The following is an 18,960-nucleotide window of genomic DNA, read 5'->3' as shown; positions in this document are numbered from 1 at the left end:
GCTTTGCGCGATCATAATTTGTCAAAAATATAGCATGCTAATAATTAATTTAGAAATTATCGCTCATTTCTATGATAAAAAAACATTTATAAATAGTATAATTAGGTTAATTAATAAAATTTATTTATTTAGAGTGTATACTTATTTATATATATATATATATATATTATATATATATATATATATATATATATATATATATATATATATATATATATATATATATATATATATATGTATATAAAGTTTACTCAAATGATAAATGTGTCTTTAAAGCATAAAAAAAGAAAGTTTAGTTTACAATGAAATAATTGTTTATTATTTTGATTAAAAGTTAAAACTCTAATATTTATAAACTAGTCAATTAACATATTTAGAACTCTAGGTCTTCTTCTTCATCTTCCAGTCGCCTCTTCTTCTTTCCTTCTTCTCTAAATTTCTTCCCCAACAAATTTTAGGTCTTCTTCTTCATCTGTGTCTCTTCCAGTCGCCTCTTCTTCTCTGAATCTTCTTCCCCAACAAATTTTTCATGTCTCTGTTATTTTCCAGTACAACTAACCCATTCGAGCCCTTCCTAAAATGCCTCAATCCAGTAATCTTCAACTTCTCTGCCCTAAAAAAAACACAGGAGCTCTTGATTTCAGAAACCTGCAGCATGAACAAGAAGATTAACCAAGACAAAAAGTTTCAAAGGGGACAAAAGGACTAGTATTATCACGACCCAATTTTTCCTCCGTCTGACGTCGTGACGGCACCTAATCTCTACAACTAGGTAAGCCTAATATTTTGCGGAATAATAAAATAAAAATATAAATTTAACTAATTATTCAAAAATACACAACAAATTCCAAAACCCAGAACATTGTGAATTACAAACTACAGGAGAAAAATCTAGTGTCTCTATACATCAGAGTCTATCAAAAGAAAATACAAAAGATAATATGCATGGGGAAAAGTAAAAGGGGACTCCGAGGTCTGCGGACCCGACAGATATACCTTGAAGTCTCCAAAGCTATCCCGGCTCACTGATAGTGCGGCTGATAAGGAGCACCTGGATCTGCACACGAAAAAAATATATGTGCAGAGAGTAGAATGAGTACACTACAATCAGTACCTAGTAAGTGCCAAGCCTAACCTCGATCGAGTAGTGACGAGGTCAGGTCCGGGCCCTACTGGTAAATATATAATAAAACAAGATAGAGTTTAATACCACAGTAAAATAAAGACTGAAATTTAACAAGAATAAAATCATAGAAGGTAACAGATCAATACACAGAAACACAATAGGGGATCTCCCGAAATACCGTCTCGTAGTCCCAAACGTAAATATGCAGTACGGGGGGATCTCCCGGAATACCGTTCCGTAGTCCCAAAGTAAATATGTAGTACAGGGGGATCTCCCAAAATACCGTTCTGTGGTCCCAAAGTAAATATACAGTATAGAGGGATCTCCCGGAATACTGTTCCGTAGTCCCAAAGTAAATATGCAGTACAGGAGAATCTCCCAGAATACCGTTTCGTAGTCCCAAAGTAAATATGCAGTACAGGGGGATCTCCCGAAATATCGTTTCGTAGTCCCAAAGTAAATATGCAGCGAAACAATAGAATTCAGTAGTTACGGCACAGAATATTTTACAGTTCAACCTAAGTACCAATTAAGAAAAGACAGGTAAATTCACTAAATATGCTGCACGTAGTTCAAGTAGACAGTTAAGGCAAGTAGGCATGCTATTCTAATCTAGCAGGATACTACACATGCTGATGAAACTCAAATAAGAAAGAAATCAGGTTATTACTTAGTAGAGAAAATCGGGGTTTTAGACAATTAGCCCGTGTACGTACTCGTCACCTCATGTACATGGCACTCATATATCAAAAATAGTACAAATCCTACGGGGAGTTCCCCCACACGAGGTTAGGCAAGTCACTTATCTCGAACCAAGCTCAATCAATCGGTAAGAATGCATTTCCCATGAATATCCGGCTCCGAATGGCCCAAATCTAGCCAAAAGTAATTACATATCATAAATACAACCATAATAGACTCATCTAATTAATTAAATTAATATTTTAATAAAAAATCCGAAATTCTCCCTAAAACGTCAACCCGGGCCCACGTCTCGGAATCGAGTAAAAGTTACAAAATCCGAAAGCACATTCACTCACGAGTCTAACCATATCAATTTTACTAAAATCCGACACCAATGATCCTTCAAATCCACAATTCAAACTTTCCAAATCCCTAGTCTCAAACTCCCAAATTCCACCTTAAATACACATTAACTAGGTGGAAAAATAAATTGGGAAGCAAGATTATTGATCAAAATAAGCACAAGGGACTTACCTCAAGAAATCTCTCAAAATGCTCTCAAATATCGCCCTAGACCGAGTTTGCAAAGTCCAAAATGACAAAAATCGCTAAGCCCTTCGGTTTTAACCAATGCCCAGGTATTTACGCACCTATGGAGCCTGGGCTCGCACCTGCGGGTGCGCTTGTGCGGAAAAAGTGCGCATCTGCACAAATCACTTACCTCCTCTGCCTCTGCACCTGCGATGAAAGGGCCGCACCTGTGCATGCGCGCCTGTGGAAATCCCTTACGCTTCTGCAGACCTAGCGCACCTGCGATGACCCTAACGTATCTGCGGGCATCGCAGATGCAGAATTCACCTCGCACCTATGACCCCTGGCACTCCTCCACCTTTCCGCTTCTGCGCTTGCCTCTCCGCACGTGCGATCCCGCAACTAGGATCTCTCCACCACTGTCATGACCCAATTTCACCTATAGGTCGTAATGGCACCCAACACTACAGCTAGGCAAGCCAACTTAATAAATTAAGCATACATTGACAAAATTTAAAATCAAGAAAATAATAAAACACCAAATCCTATCAATGTGTGTGCCAAGACCTGGTGTCACAAGTGTATGAGCATCTAGTAGATTATACAAAACCTCAAATACTATCTGAAATAAAAATAGACAGAATAAAATATACAAGGAGAGACACTAGTAGCTGCAGAACGGCTCAGAAAGGCATCTCACCACTATGCCCCTGGATAACGTGGGTGTAAGATGATAGGTCCCCCACTAGTACTTACCTCAGGTCCTGCACAAAAAGTGCAGCAAGTGTAGTATGAGTACGTAAACAACGTGTACCCAGTAAGTATCAAGCCTAATCTCAAAGTAGAGGAGACGAGATGACCGACTTTGACTCTCACTATGGGTCAATAATAATAATTGAAATACAAATAAAATATTTAAATGAGCATGATTCACAGAATTTATAATAATTTATTTAACCAACCGGAATAATCAAATTCCTTCAAATGCAACAATTTCAATATATTAATTAAATTCCATCAATTCAAATAATTTCCAATTTATCAATTAAATCTCATTTATACGAATAACAATTAATTCCTTAAAAAGAAGGAATAATAATTCATTAAATTCCAAGAATTTTTCAATTTATCAATTAGTTTCGCAAGCTGAAATAAACAATTAAAGTATCGTGTAATTATTATTATTAAGCACGATTTCTGCCGAGGACATACGGCCCGATCCAGAGTGTCGTGTACACTGCCGAGGGACATGCGGCACGATCCATAGATGCATCTATCCTGCCGAGGCATTTGGCCCGCTCCACAAGAAAGGGGGACATTTTCTTTTGTACCTCCGAAAGGAGAGTATATTTATTATAAGATAAATTCGGGAGGAAGAACAATTTCTTTTAATAATTAATTAATTTAAACAGAAAATCAAGCATATGAGATTTCTATCCTTTAATATCTTTATCTAAGAATTCACAATATATTCATATATATATCAATTAATATTAATTAAACAAAGAATACAATTTACACAAGTAATTCATGCTTTGAGTCCTAAACTACCCGGACTTTAGCATTAATAGTAGCTACGTACGGACTCTTGTCACCTCGTGCGTACGTAGCACCCGCAATTAGCAACAATTATTCAATTTAATCCCTATGGGGTAATTTCCCCTTCACAAGATTAGACAAGAGACTTACCTCGTCTCAAAGTCCACTTTCCGATTATCGTATCGCGTAAAATTCTCGATTCGATGCCGAAAAATCCGAAACTATTCAAAAGTTATATAAAATAATTAATATATGCTAAATGATTCGAAATTTATCTATTAAATAAATTACCTTATCCAAAATGGTAAAATTCTTAAAATTCACCCCGGGCCCACGTGCTCGGATTCTGGAAATATTCAGATGGAAACGTTACCCATAATCTCAAGAACTCAAATATATAATTTCTATCCAATTCCATAACTATTTTCGTAGTTAAAATCTCATTTTTATAAAAATCTAGGTTTTTCATCTAAACCCTTGATTTCTAAGATTTACTAGTTATAATCTACCCATAATCTATGTATTTAACTCAAAAGGTGTAGAATTAACTTACCTCCAAGTTATTAGTTGAAATCTCCTCTCAAAAAGTTCCAAAATCGCCCAAAAATGGAAGAAAATGGGCTCAAAATGACTGAGCCCCGATTTTTAACACATTCTGCCCAACAGTCATTTACGCACCTGCGGACAGTGTACCGCACCTGCGGCTTTCGCACCTGCGAAAATTCCTCGCAGGTGCGAGTTTCACTCGCCTGGCCAAGGTCGCTTCTGTGCAACCTTCTTCGCACTTGCACGTTCGCAGGTGCGCAAATTCTCTGCATCTGCAGTCAATTGCCCCCTTCTATTTTCTGCTTCTGCGCGCAAATACTCACATCTGCGAGGTTCGCTCCTGCGAGCTACTGTCGCACCTGTGGCTGGCCAAGAGCATGTGCGATTTTGACAGTAGCTGGGAGCTTCAGTTTTTGGCTCCCAACTTCCAAATTGATCTGAGCCTTGTCCGATTAACACTCGGGACTCGCTCGAACTCTCGGAACGCGTAAAACAACATCAAATCTAAGAATCATACCTTAAACCAAATTGATTCAAATTTAAGAATTTCAAGTTCTTTAATTTACTTCCAATGCGCCGAAATATACTTAAACTACTCGGAATGACATGAAATTTTGTGTGCGAGTCTTAAATCACTATACGGAACTATTCCCAAACTTGAAATTCCAAACGGACTTCAATTACTCAAAAACCTACCCCAAACCAAATTTAAAGAATTTTAAACCTTCAAATAGTTGATTTTTACTATTAAGCGTCAAAATGCTCCCACGTTATCCAAAATCCGATTCGGACATACGTCCAAGTCCAAAATCATCATACGAACCTATTAAAACTGTCAAATACCGATTCCGGGGTCATTTTCTCAAAATGTTAACCGAAGTCAAACTTGTCCATTTAAAGCTAATTTAAGGAACCAAGTATTCCGATTTCAACCCACACACTTCCAAATCCCGAACCAACCATCCCCGCGAGTCATAAATTAATAAAAACATGTTCGGGGAGTTTTATTTTAGGGAACGTGTTTCTAAAAGTTAAAATAACTGGTTGGGTCGTTACATTCTCCACCTCTTAAACAAACGTTCGTCCTCGAACGGGTTTAGAATAATACCTGGAGTGCTAAATAAGTGTGAATATTTGCTCTGCATGTCCTCCTCGGCCTCCCAAGTCGCTTCCTCGACTGGTTGGCCCCTCCACTGGACCTTTACTGCATAAATCCTCTTGGACCTCAATTGGCGAACTTGTTTATAAACAATGGCAAATGGCTCTTCTTCATAACCCAAAATCTTATCTAGCTAAACTGTGTTGAAGTCCAACACATGTGATAGGTCAGCATGATACTTCCGGAGCATAGATACATGGAAAATCAGATGAACTCCCGATAGATTGGGAGGCAATGCAAGCTCATAAGCGACCTCCCCAACTCGTCTCAACACCTCAAATGGGCCTATAAACCTTGGGCTCAGCTTGCCCTTCTTCCCGAATCTCATAATTCCCTTCATCGGCGAAACCTTCAAGAGAACTTTTTCATCTACCATAAATGATAAATCACGCGCTTTCTGATCCGCGTAACTCTTATGTCTAGACTGTGTTGTACGAAGTCGCTCCTGAATCAACTTTACCTTTTCCAAGGCATCCTTTACCAAATCAGTACCATATAACTTAGCCTCCCCGGGCTCAAACCATCTGATAGGTGAACGGCATCAACGGCCATATAAAGCCTCAAATGGAGCCATCTCGATGCTGGATTGGTAACTGTTATTATAAGCAAACTCGACCAAAGGCAGGAAACGATCCCACTGAAGTCCAAAGTCAATCACACATGCCCTGATCATATCCTCCAAAATCTGAACTGTCCGCTCTGACTACCCATTGGTCTACGGATGAAAGGTTGTGCTGAGCTCTACACAGGTCCCTAATTTACTCTGTACTGCTCTCCAGAAATGTGAAGTAAACTGAGGGCCTCTATCTAATATGATGGAAATTGGCACACCGTGCAACCGAACTATCTCCTGAATATAAATCTAGGCCAACCTATCTGAAGTATACCTAGTCAATATAGGAATAAAATGTGCCGACTTGGTTAACCTATCAACAATCACCCAAACCGCATCAAACTTCCTCAAGGTCCGCGGCAATCCAACTACAATGTCCATAGTAATTCGTTCCCATTTCCACTCTGGTATAGTCATCTGCTGAAGTAGGCCACATGGCCTCTGGTGCTCATATTTAACTTGCTGGCAATTTAGGCACCTAGATACATACTCAACTATGTCCACCAATAATGCTGCTTCAAGTCACGATACATATTCGTAGCACCCGGATGAATAGAATATCAGGAACTGTGTGCCTCCTCTAGGATCTTTTTCCTCAGTTCATCCACATTAGGAACAGGCAGACGATCCTGGAGTCGCAGAACACCATCCGCACCAATAGTAACTTCCTTGGCACCACCTCGTAGTACCGTTTCTCGAAGAACCATTAAGTGTGGGTCATCATACTGGCGAGCCTTGATCTGCTCAAATAGTGAAGACTGAGCTACGACACATGCAAGAACTCGCCCGGGCTCTGGAATATCTAGTCGCACAAGTCTATTAGCCAAGGACTGGATATCCAAATCTATTGGCCTCTCTTCTGCTGAAATGAAAGCCAAACTACCCATACTCTCTGCCTTTCTACTCAAGGCATCTGCAACTATATTTGTTTTACCTGGATGATATAGGATAGTAATATCATAATCGTTTAGTAATTCCAGCCATCTGCGCTGCCTCAAATTTAGGTCCCTCTGCTTGAACAAATGCTGCAAACTACGATGATCAGTATAAACTTCACAAGACACCCCATAAAGATAATGCCTCCAAATCTTAAGAGCGTGAATAATTATAGCTAACTCTAAATCATGTACCGGATAATTCTGCTCATGGGGCTTCAACTGACGTGAAGCATATGCAATAACTCGCCCTTCCTGCATTAATACACAACCCAAACCAACGCGTGAAGCGTCGCAATACACTGTATACATTCCCGAACCGGAAGGTAACACTAACACTGGTGCTATAGTCAATACTGTCTTGAGCTTCTGAAAGCTTGACTTACAATCATCGGACCATCGGAACTGAACACCTTTCTGGGTTAATTTGGTCAAAGGTGCTGCAATAGATGAAACATCTTCCACAAACCGACAGTAATAACCTGCTAAACCTAGAAAACTCCTGATCTCAGTCGCCGAAGTGGGTCGATGCCAATTCTAAACTGCCTCAATCTTTTTGGGATAAACTTTAATACCTTCGCCCGATACAATATGTCCCAAAAATGCTACAGACTCTAGCCAAAACTCACATTTAGAGAACTTAGCATATAACTTTTGTTCCTGCAATGTTTGAAGCACTACTCTCATATGTTGCTCATGTTCCTCCTTACTGCGCGAGTAGATCAAAATGTCATCAATGAAGACAATGACAAACGAATCAATATATGGCCTGAATACCCTGTTCATCAGATCCATAAACGATGCCGGGGCACTAGTTAAACCGAAAGACATTACCAAAAACTCATAATGACCATATCTAGTACAGAAAGAAGTTTTCGGAACATCTAAATCTCGAATCTTCAACTGATAATACCCCGACCTCAAGTCGATCTTAGAGAATACCCTAGCACCCTGCAACTAGTTAAATAGGTCATCAATATGCGGCAATGGGTACTTGTTCTTAATAGTAACTTTGTTCAATTGGCGATAGTCAATACACATTCACATTGTGCCATCTTTCTTCTTCACAAATAATAGTGGTGCACCCCAAGGCGATACACTCGGTATGACGAACCCTTTGGCTAGTAACTCTTCAAGTTGTTCTTTCAACTCTTTCAATTCCTTTCGGAGCCATGCGATACGGTGGAATAGATATAGGTTGAGTATCTATAGCCAAGTCAATACAGAAATCAATATCCCGATCAGGTGGCATACCTGAAAGATCTGAAGGAAATACATCGGAGAACTCCCGAGCTACTGGCACTGAATCAATAGCCGGAGTCTCTACAGTAGTATCCCGAACATAGGCTAGATAAGCCAAACAACCCTTCTCAACCATGTGTTGAGCCTTTATAAAAGAAATAACCCGATTAAATGAACTAACCGACGAACCCTTCCACTCCAGCTTAGGCAAATATGGAATAGCCAAGGTAAAAGTTTTGGCATGACAATCTAGAATAGCATGATATGGAGATAACCGGTCCATACCCAGAATAATTTCAAAATCGGTTATCTCGAGCAATAAGAAATCTGCTCTAGTTTCATAACCACAGAATGTAATAATAAGAGACCGGTAGATCCGGTTCACAATAACAGAATCGCCTACATGAATGGACACATAAACAGGAGTACTCAAGGACTCACGAGAAACAACCAAGAATAGAGCAAATAGAGATGACACATATGAATACGTGGATCCTGGATCAAATAATACCGAGCCATATTTTCCGCAAACAGAAATAATACATGTAATCACAGCATCTGCGGCCTATGCATTTGATCTAGCCGGAAAAGCATAGAACCGAGCTGGAGTGCTAACTGGCTGGCCTCCGCCTGGCTGACCTCTACCTCTAGGACGACCCCTACCCACCTGTCCTCCACCTCTTGGTGGCCCGACTACTGGTGGAGCAACTGGTCCGGTAAGCATAGGCTGCTGACCCTGCTGTACTGGTCTACCCCGAAGCCTGAAGCAAAACCTCCGCATGTGACTGGAATCCCCGCACTCGTAATAACTCTTCGGTGCGATGGTCTGCTGACTAAGAGTCTAGCCCTGGGGACCTGAATACCCACTGGGAGGACCCTGAATAGCTGATGGGCGGTAAGAACTCTCTAGTATAGCACTGAGATAAGGTCGCACTGGAGCACCTCGAGGAGGTGGTGGTGCTGGAAATGGGGTCTGCTGGACTGCCCCCTCACGAACTGACCTCTGCCCCCAGACGGAGCACCTCTGAACTCTCCAGAGTACCTGAACCACTTATCTCTCATAATCTGCTCTCGGCTCCGCTGACGCGCACCCTCAATCCTCCGGGCTATCTCCATAACTAGCTCATAAGAAGTACCCATCTCAACCTCTCGAGCCATAGTGGCCTGAATACCAGTATGTAAACCAGCTACAAACCTCTGCACTCTCTCCGCCTCAGTAGGGAGTATCGTAAGTGTATGGAGAGATAATTCAGAAAACCTCGCCTCATAATCGGTCACTGACATCTGACCCTGCTGGAGCTGCTCAAACTGAAACCGTAACTCTTCCCTCCGTGAGGGTGGAATATACCTGTCCAGGAAGATACGAGTGAACCTGTCCCAGGTCATGGGAGGAGAATCTGCTAGTCTGCCAAGAACATAAGACTGCCACCATCTACGGGCTCTACCCTCTAGCTGAAAAGTAGCAAAGTCTACCCCATGAGACTCCAATATCCTCATGTTGTGCAACATGTCCCTGCAACGATCAATGAAGTCCTGTGGATCCTCGTGTCGCTCACCCTCAAAGATAGGAGGATGTAGACTAGTCCATCTGTCCAATAGTTTCTTAGGATTAGCGGCTAGAGCTGGCCTGGGCTCAGGTGTAGCGGCTGCCACTGGCTGGGCTCCACCCACGGGTAGTGCACCCTGGGTCTGATATACAGCAGCTGCCTGTCCATGAGCCTGCACAGTAGGGGTCTGTGCTCCCCCGCTCGCCTGAGATATGGCTGGGTCTGCCGGAAATACACTTGCCTAAGTCATATTGTCCATGAACTGCAGCATACGACCCATGACATCCTGAAATCCCAGTGCAGATGTGAAATCCACCGGAGCTGGCTCTGCCCCAGGCACCTTATCCTATTTCTCAATAATGGGGTTCTGTGCTGGACCCACTGGCGGCATAACTGGAACAATCCTGGGATGTCCTTGCCCTCTACCACGGGTTGGAGCCCTCCCCCGGCCTCTACCTCGGCCTCTAGCAACTGGGGGAGTAGCTCTTTCCTGGCCTGGAACCTCATTCGAGCGCGTTCTCACCATCTGAGAGAGAATTAGAGAAGGGTATTTAGAACCACATCAATTGCACGATGGAATATGAAGAAAGGCAATTTCCTAACACCCTATAGCCTCTCGAAGATAAGTACAGACGTCTCCGTACCGATCTGCATGACTCTATTAGGCCTGCTCATAACTTGTGAGACCTACGTGAACCTAGTGCTCTGATACCATGTTGTCACGACCCAATTTCACCTATAGGTCGTGATGGCGCCCAACACTACAGCTAGGCAAGCCAACTTAATAAATTAAGCATACATTGACCAAATTTAAAACCAAGAAAATAATAAAACACCAAATTCTACAAATGTGTGTGCCAAGACCTGGTGTCACAAGTGTATGAGCATCTAGTAGATTATACAAAACCTCAAATATTGTCTGAAATAAAAATAGACAGAATGAAAAATATAAGGAGAGACACTAGTAGCTACAGAACGACTCAGAAAGGCAGCTCACCACTATGCCCCTGGATAACGTGGGTGTAAGACGATAGGTCCCCCACTAGTATTTACCTCAGGTCATGCACAAAAAGTGCAGCAAGTGTAGTATGAGTACGTAAACAACGTGTACCCATTAAGTATCAAGCCTAATCTCGAAGTGGTAGAGATGAGATGGCCGACTTTGACACTCACTATGGATCAATAGTAATAATTGAAATACAATTAGAATATTTAAATCAGCATGATTCACAAAATTTACAATAATTTATTTAACCAGCGGGAATAATCAAATTCCTTCAAATGCAACAATTCTTAATATATTAATTAAATTCCTTCAATTCAAATAATTTCCAATTTATCAATTAAATCTCATTCACAGGAATAACAATTAATTCCTTAACAAGCAGGAATAATAATTCATTAAATTCCAAGGATTTTCCAATTTATCAATTAGTTTCGCAAGCTGAAATAAACTATTAAAGTATCGTGTAATTATTATTATTAGGCACGATTTCTGCCGAGGACGTACGGCCCGATCTAGAGTGTCGTGTACACTGCCGAGGGATGTGGGGCACGATCCATAGATGCATCTATCCTGCCGAGACATTCGGCCCGCTCCACAAGAAAGGAGGACATTTTCTTATGTACCTCCGGAAAGAGAGTATATTTATTATAAGATAAATTCGAGAGGAAGAATAATTTCTTTTAACAATTAATTCAATTCACAATATATTCATATATATATATATATATATATATATCAATTAATATTAATTAAATAAAGAATACAATTTACATAAGTAATTCATGCTTTGAGTCCTAAACTACCCGGACTTTAGCATTAATAGTAGCTACGCACGGACTCTCGTCACCTCATGCGTACGTAGCCCCGCAATTAGCAAAAATTATTCAATTTAATCCCTATGGGATAATTTCCCCCTCACAAGATTATACAAGAGACTTACCTAGTCTCAAAGTCCACTTTTCGATTATCGCGTCGCGTAAAATTCTCGATTCAATGCCGAAAAATCCGAAACTATTCAAAAGTTATATAAAATAATTAATATATGCTAAACGATTCGTAATTCATCTATTAAATAAATTACATTATCCAAAATGGTAAAATTCCTAAAATTTACCCCGGGCCCACGTGCTCGGATTCTTGAAATTTTCGGATGAAAACGTTACCCATAATCTCAAGAACTCAAATATATAATTTCTATCCAATTCCATAACTATTTTCGTGGTTAAAATCTCATTTTTATAAAAATCTAGGTTTTTCATCTAAACCCTTGATTTCTAAGATTTACTAGTTATAATCTACGCATAATCTATGTATTTAACTCAAAGGATGTAGAATGAACTTACCTCCAAGTTGTTAGTTGAAATCTCCTCTCAAAAAGCTCCAAAATCGCCCAAGAATGGAAGAAAATGGGCTCAAAATGACTGAGCCCCGATTTTTAACACATTCTACCCAACAGTCATTTTCGCACCTGCGGACAATGTACCGCACCTGCGAAAAAATCCTCGCAGGTGCGAGTTTCACTCACCTGGCCAAGGTCGCTTCTGCACACCCTCTTTCGCACCTGCGCGTTCACAGGTGCGCAAATTCTCCGTATCTGCTGTCGATTGCCCCCTTCTCTTTTCCGCTTCTGCGCACAAAAACTCGCATCTGCGAGGTTTGCTCCTGCGAGCTATTGCCGCACCTGCGAGTGTCGTGTCTGCGGCTGTCCAAGCGCAGGTGCGATTTTGACAGTAGCTGGGAGCTTCAGTTTTTGGCTCCCAACGTCCAAATTGGTCCAAGCCTCGTCCGATTAACACTCGGGACCCCCGGGGCCCCGCCCGAACATACCAACAGGTTTGAAATCATAAAACGGACTCGCTCGAACTCTCGGAACGCGTAAAACAACATCAAATCTAAGAATCATACCCTAAACCAAATTGATTCAAACTTAAGAATTTCAAGTTCTTCAATTTACTTCCAATGCGCCGAAATATACTTAAACTACTCGGAATGACACAAAATTTTGCGTGCAAGTCTTAAATCACTATACGGAACTATTCCCAAACTCGAAATTCCAAACGGACTTCAATTACTCAAAAACCTACCCCAAATCAAATTTAAAGAATTTTAAACCCTCAAATAGTTGATTTTTATTATTAAGCGTCAAAACGCTCCCGCATTATCCAAAACCCAATTCGGACATACGCCCAAGTCCAAAATCATCATACGAACCTATTGGAACCGTCAAATCCCAATTCCAGGGTCGTTTTCTCAAAATGTTAACCAAAGTCAAACTTGTCCATTTAAAGCTAACTTAAGGAACCAAGTGTTCCGATTTCAACCCACACACTTCCAAATCCCGAACCAACCATCTCCGCGAGTCATAAATTAATAAAAATATATTCGGGGAGTTTTATTTTAGGGAACGTGTTTCTAAAAATTAAAATGACCGGTTGGGTCATTACAACCGCAGGTGCAAAAATACTAGATGCCTGAAGACTTCAGCAGCAACATAAATCTAACTTTTTAATACGTTAAGCACTCGAAACTCACCCGAGGCCCCCGGGACCTCAACTAAACATACCAACCAATCCTAAAACACCATACGAACTTAGTCAAGGCCTCAAATTACATCAACTAACGGTAAAATCACAAATCATCCTCCGATTCACACTTAAAGAACTTGAAACTTCCAAATTCGACAACCGATGCCGAAACTAACCAAACAACGTCTGATTGACCCCAAATTCTGCATACAAGTCATATTCAACATTATGGACCTACTCCAACTTCCGGAATTAGAATCCGACCCCGATATCAAAATTTTCACTACCGGTCCAAATCTCCAAAAATTCGACTTTCTCCATTTCAAGCCTAAATAAGCTACGGACCTCCAAAACACAATTCGGACACGCTCCCAAGTCCAAAATCACCCAACGGAGCTAACAAAACTGATAAAACTCTATTCTGGACTCGTCTTCACACAGTTCCGATGACGGTCAAAATCCTAAGACTTAAGCTCCCGTTTTAGGGACTAAGTGTCCCAAAACACTCCAAAAACCAAAATGAAACCTCCCGGCAAGTCGCCCTGGGGATCCTCATGTCGCTCACCCCCAAATACATGAGGATGTAGTCTAGTCCGTCTGTCCAATAGTTTCTGCAGATCAGCGGCTGCAGTTGGCTTGGGCTCAGGTGTAGCTGCTGCCACTGGCTGGGCTCCACCCACAGGTAGTGCACTCTGGGTCTGATATTCAACAGTTGCCTGCCCATGAGCCTGTGTGGTAGGGGTCTGTGCTCCCCCGCCCGCCTGAGATGTGGCTGGGTCTACCGGAAATAAAGCGGCCTGGGTCATAGTGTCCATGAACCGCAGCATACGACCCAAGATATCCTGGAATCCTGGTGCAGATGTGAAATCCACCGGAGCTGGTTCTGCCACAGGTACCTCACCCTGATCCTCAATAATGGGATTCCCTGTTGGACCCACTGGAGGCATAACTGGAACAGTCCTGGGACGTCCTCGTCCCCTATCACGGGTTGGAGCCCTCCCTCGGCCTCTAGCAATTAGAGGAGTAGCTCTTCCCTGGTCTGAAGCCTCATTCGAGCGCGTTCTCACCATCTGTGAGAGAGTAAGAGAAAGATATTTAGTACTATATCAATTGCACGACGGAAGATGAGGAAAAGTAGTTTCCTAACAACCTATAGCCTTTCAAAGATAAGTACAGACGTCTCTGTACCGATCTGCAATGCTCTATTAGGCCTTCTCATAACTTGTGAGACCTACGTGAACCTAGTGCTCTGATACCATGTTGTCACGACCCAATTTCACCTATAGGCCGTGATGGCGCCCAACACTACAGCTAGGCAAGCCAACCAATAATTTAAACCCATATTCTATTCTTTAAAATTAACCGAGTAATTAAACTCTTCTTACTTGCAAGAATTAAAAAAAATCAAAAGATCTGGTAAATTAAAATAACCAAGAAAATAATTAAATCAAAATATTCTACTAGTGTGTGTGCCAAGACCTGGTGTCACAAGTGTATGAGCATCTAGTAGATTATACAAAAGTTATAAATATTGTCTGAAATGAAATAGACAAAATAAAATTTTCCAGAAGAGGCACTAGTTGCTGCAGAATGGCTCAGAAAGCAGCTCACCACTAAGCCTCTGGGTAATGCGGGTGCGCGCCAATAGGTCCAACGATAGTACCTGTCTCAGGTCCTGCACAAAAAGTGTAGCAAGTGTAGCATGAGTACGTAAACAATGTTTATCCAGTAAGTAGCAAGCCTAATCTCGAAGAGGTAGAGACGAGAGGTCGACTTTGACACTCACTAAGGGTTAATAATAATAATTGAAATAAAATATAGAATTATTTAAATCAACATGATTCATAGGGCTAACAATAAAATTATTTAACCAATATAAATAATTAAATTCCTTCAAATGCAATAATTTCTAATCTATTAATTAAATTCACAAGTTGCAATTAAAATATCAAGGCATCATGTAATTATTATTATTATTATTAGGCACGATTTATGTGATGGTCGTACGGCTGATCCAAAGTGTCGTATACACTGCCGAGGGACGTGCGGCGCGATCCATAGAAGCATCTATACTGCCGAGCGTTCGGCCCGCTCCACAAGAAAGGAGGACATTTTCTTATGTGCCTCCGGAATGAGAGTATATTTATTATAAGATTAATTCGAGAGGATGAGCAATTTCTTTTAATAATTAATTAATTTAAACATAAAATTAAGCATATATGAGATTTCCATCTTTTACTAATTTTCCCTAAAATTTCACAATATAGTTCAAATAATTTAATTAAATAAAGGATACAATTTACGCACATAATTCATGCTTTGAGTCCTAAACTACCTGGACTTTAGCATAAATAGTAGCTACGTACGGACTCTCGTCACCTCGTGCGTACGTAGCCCCCACACTTAGCAACAATTATTAATTTAATCACCTATGGGGTAATTTTTCCCTCACAAGATTAGACAAGAGACTTACCTCAACTTGCTTTGATTTAATCCAATTGTAGGCCTTTTCCTCGGTTATCCAACTCCGAATGGCTCAAATCTAGCTAAAATAATCCAATACAATCAATTAAAATTATAGGAATCAATTTCATAAGAAAACACTACATTTTTCAATAAATTCCAAAATTAATTCAAAAATCGTCCGTGAGGCCCACGTCTCGGAATCCAGTAAAAGTTATGAAATATGAACGCCCACTCAACCACGAATCTACCCATACTAAAATTACTAAATTCCGATAACAATTCGGCCCTCAAATCCTTAAATTTATCCAAGAGGGTTTTAAAACTTTTTCAACTTAATTCACTAATTAAACGATAAAAACAGTGATGGATTCGGGTAATTTAACCAATATTGAGTTAAGAACACTTACCCCATTGTTTTCTCTGAAAATCTCCCAAAATTCGCCTCAATCCGAGTTCCAAATCGATAAAAATGGCAGAACTTAAACATTCTGCCAAGTGATTTCTTCTACACGATCGCGAACTTCCTCACGCGATCGCGTAGCACAAATTTTTGCTGCCCAGAAAATAACTCTACGTGATCGCGGAAAGTCCCACATGATAGCGAAGCACTGACTTCGCAAACCTACACGATCGCGAACCTTATCACGCGATCGCGAAGCATCAAGCGCGTGGCCCAGCTCCCCCCTCTGTTCCTCTTCGCGAACTCGGCCTTAGCCACGCGTTCGCATAGCACAGCTCGCCCCAACCTACGCGATCGCGGACCTGCCCACGCGATCGCATAGAACAAATTTTTAGCTGCCCAGCTAAGCCTACGCGATCGCAACCCAATTCATGCGATCGCGTAGAACAAAGTCATATCTGCCCAAATTACCCTGCGCGATCGCAGATGAACTTATGCGGTCGCGTATAAGGAAATTAGAAGAAAAATACCAGCAGCTATCAGAAATCTCCCAAAGACCAAAAATGATCCGTTAGCTGTCCGAAACTCACCCGAGCCTATCGGGACCTCAACCAAATATACCAACAAGTTCTAAAATATCATACGAACTTAGTTGAAACCTCAAATCATATCAAACAACGCTAAAACCACGAATCATACTCCAATTCAAGCTTAATAAAACTTAGAATTACAACCTTCTACATTCAGTGTCGAAACATATCAAATCAAGTCCGATTGACCTCAAATTTTGCACACAAGTCATAAATAACATAACGGAGCTATAAAAATTTTTTGAACTGGATTCCGACCCCGATATCAAAAAGTCAACTCCCAGTCAAACTTCTAAACTTAAATTCCTGTTTTAACCATTTCAAGCATAATTTAACTACGGACTTCCAAATAAAATTTCGAACACGCTCCTAAGTCCAAAATCACCATATGGAGCTATTGGAACCGTCAAATCCCGATTCCAGGGTCGTTTTCTCAAAATGTTGACCGAAGTTAAACTTAGCATTTTAAGGCCAACTTAAGGAACCAAGTGTTCTGATTTCAACCCGAACACTTTCAAATCCCGAACCAACCATCCTCGCAAGTCATAAATTAATAAAAGCACATACAGAGAGTTTTATTTAAGGGAACGGGATTCTAAAAGTCAAAATGACCGGTTGGGTCATTACATAATTGAAGTAAAAATTTTAGGTGATGACCCGTTGGACCATACTAAACTCAAGAACAAAAAAACATGATTTTTAAGTAGGTTTTTAGTAAAATTAACATAAAAAGGGAGGGTAACTCTTTGCCAAAATGTGTACATCATGCCCTTTTACAATTTTAAATTTAAGAAAATGGCCTTTTAGATCTCTTATGTAAAAAAGATAGATCTCTTACGTGTAAAAGCAATTCTCTCATGTGTAAAAAAACAAGAGTTAGGGCCATAAAACTAAAAATAAATTTGTAAAGAGCCTTTGCCAAAAAATAAATCTCCTAGTGGTTGTATAACTCCAAAATATTTTGGTGTTTGTAAGTGAAACAACTCTTCATCGCTACAGTAATTGGGTCATAAGCGGACTTAGGATTTGAAAGCGGCGGGGCTCTACTGCAACAACATTAAGAGCATGTTTGGCCAAACTTTTTTCTTGGCCAAAAGTGTCTGTTTGTCAAAAGTTATTTTTTTTAAAGTTAAGATGTTTGGCTAAGCTTTTTGAAGGAAAAAAAAGTGCTTTTGACTATGATATGCTTGAAAAACGTTCACAACATTTCATGCCTCCAATATGGTCTTGCAATAGCAGTACCGAGAGAAAGGTTTCAAGAAGTACTCTAAGTTGATTTCTCTTCTCCTTATGGCTGAACGAAACAACGACTTGCTCGTGAGAAATAATGATAATCGACCCATTGGGTCTACACCATTGCCCGACATGAATGATGTGTATTACCATTATGCTAAGCGTGGAAAAAATCGTGGCCTTGTTCGTGGTCGTGGCCGTGGCCAAGCAATATTCTTCTTTTCTTATGTGCTAATATTATATTATTCCACTTAACATAGAAAATTAGTACCAAACAAACGTTGGATTTTTTATTTCAATATGACCTAATTATTTAAAGTACCAACAGTATCAATGCCGCACTTTGTTTAAGCAATCGGTTTGTAAGCCTAGTAATCTGAGTTCTAATAAAGCGTCATTAACCTTTTCTTCAAGAAGGATATCAATTAAGAGGTTACATGTATAACTTTGACCATTTTTATTTAACATATTTTAGGAAATCTTTTTGTTACTTAATCATTGTATAATATATTATTTATGGTAACCCATCAATATGATTACAATATTTCGTCATTTTGTTTATTATATACCTTATGAACGTTGGCCATGTTTTTAACGTTTATACAGTTTATTGTCTACTTTTGTGTTTAGTTACCTTTATTTGCACACTCATTGTTTCATGTGTATTAATATGACTTAAGTTTTTCGTGTTTTAAAATCATATGACAACCTAAAAATAATTGCATTATTTTTAACTATAGAATTGTTTGTATCATAATCAAAGTTTGCTCGAAATTGCATTAAAAGTCACTATTAAATCATTGGTTTAACTTTATTTT

The sequence above is a fragment of the Nicotiana tomentosiformis genome, chromosome 12 (assembly GCF_000390325.3).
Source record: "Nicotiana tomentosiformis chromosome 12, ASM39032v3, whole genome shotgun sequence".
In the NCBI taxonomy this organism is placed as follows: domain Eukaryota; kingdom Viridiplantae; phylum Streptophyta; class Magnoliopsida; order Solanales; family Solanaceae; genus Nicotiana; species Nicotiana tomentosiformis.
Note: the sequence above shows the minus strand (reverse complement) of the source record.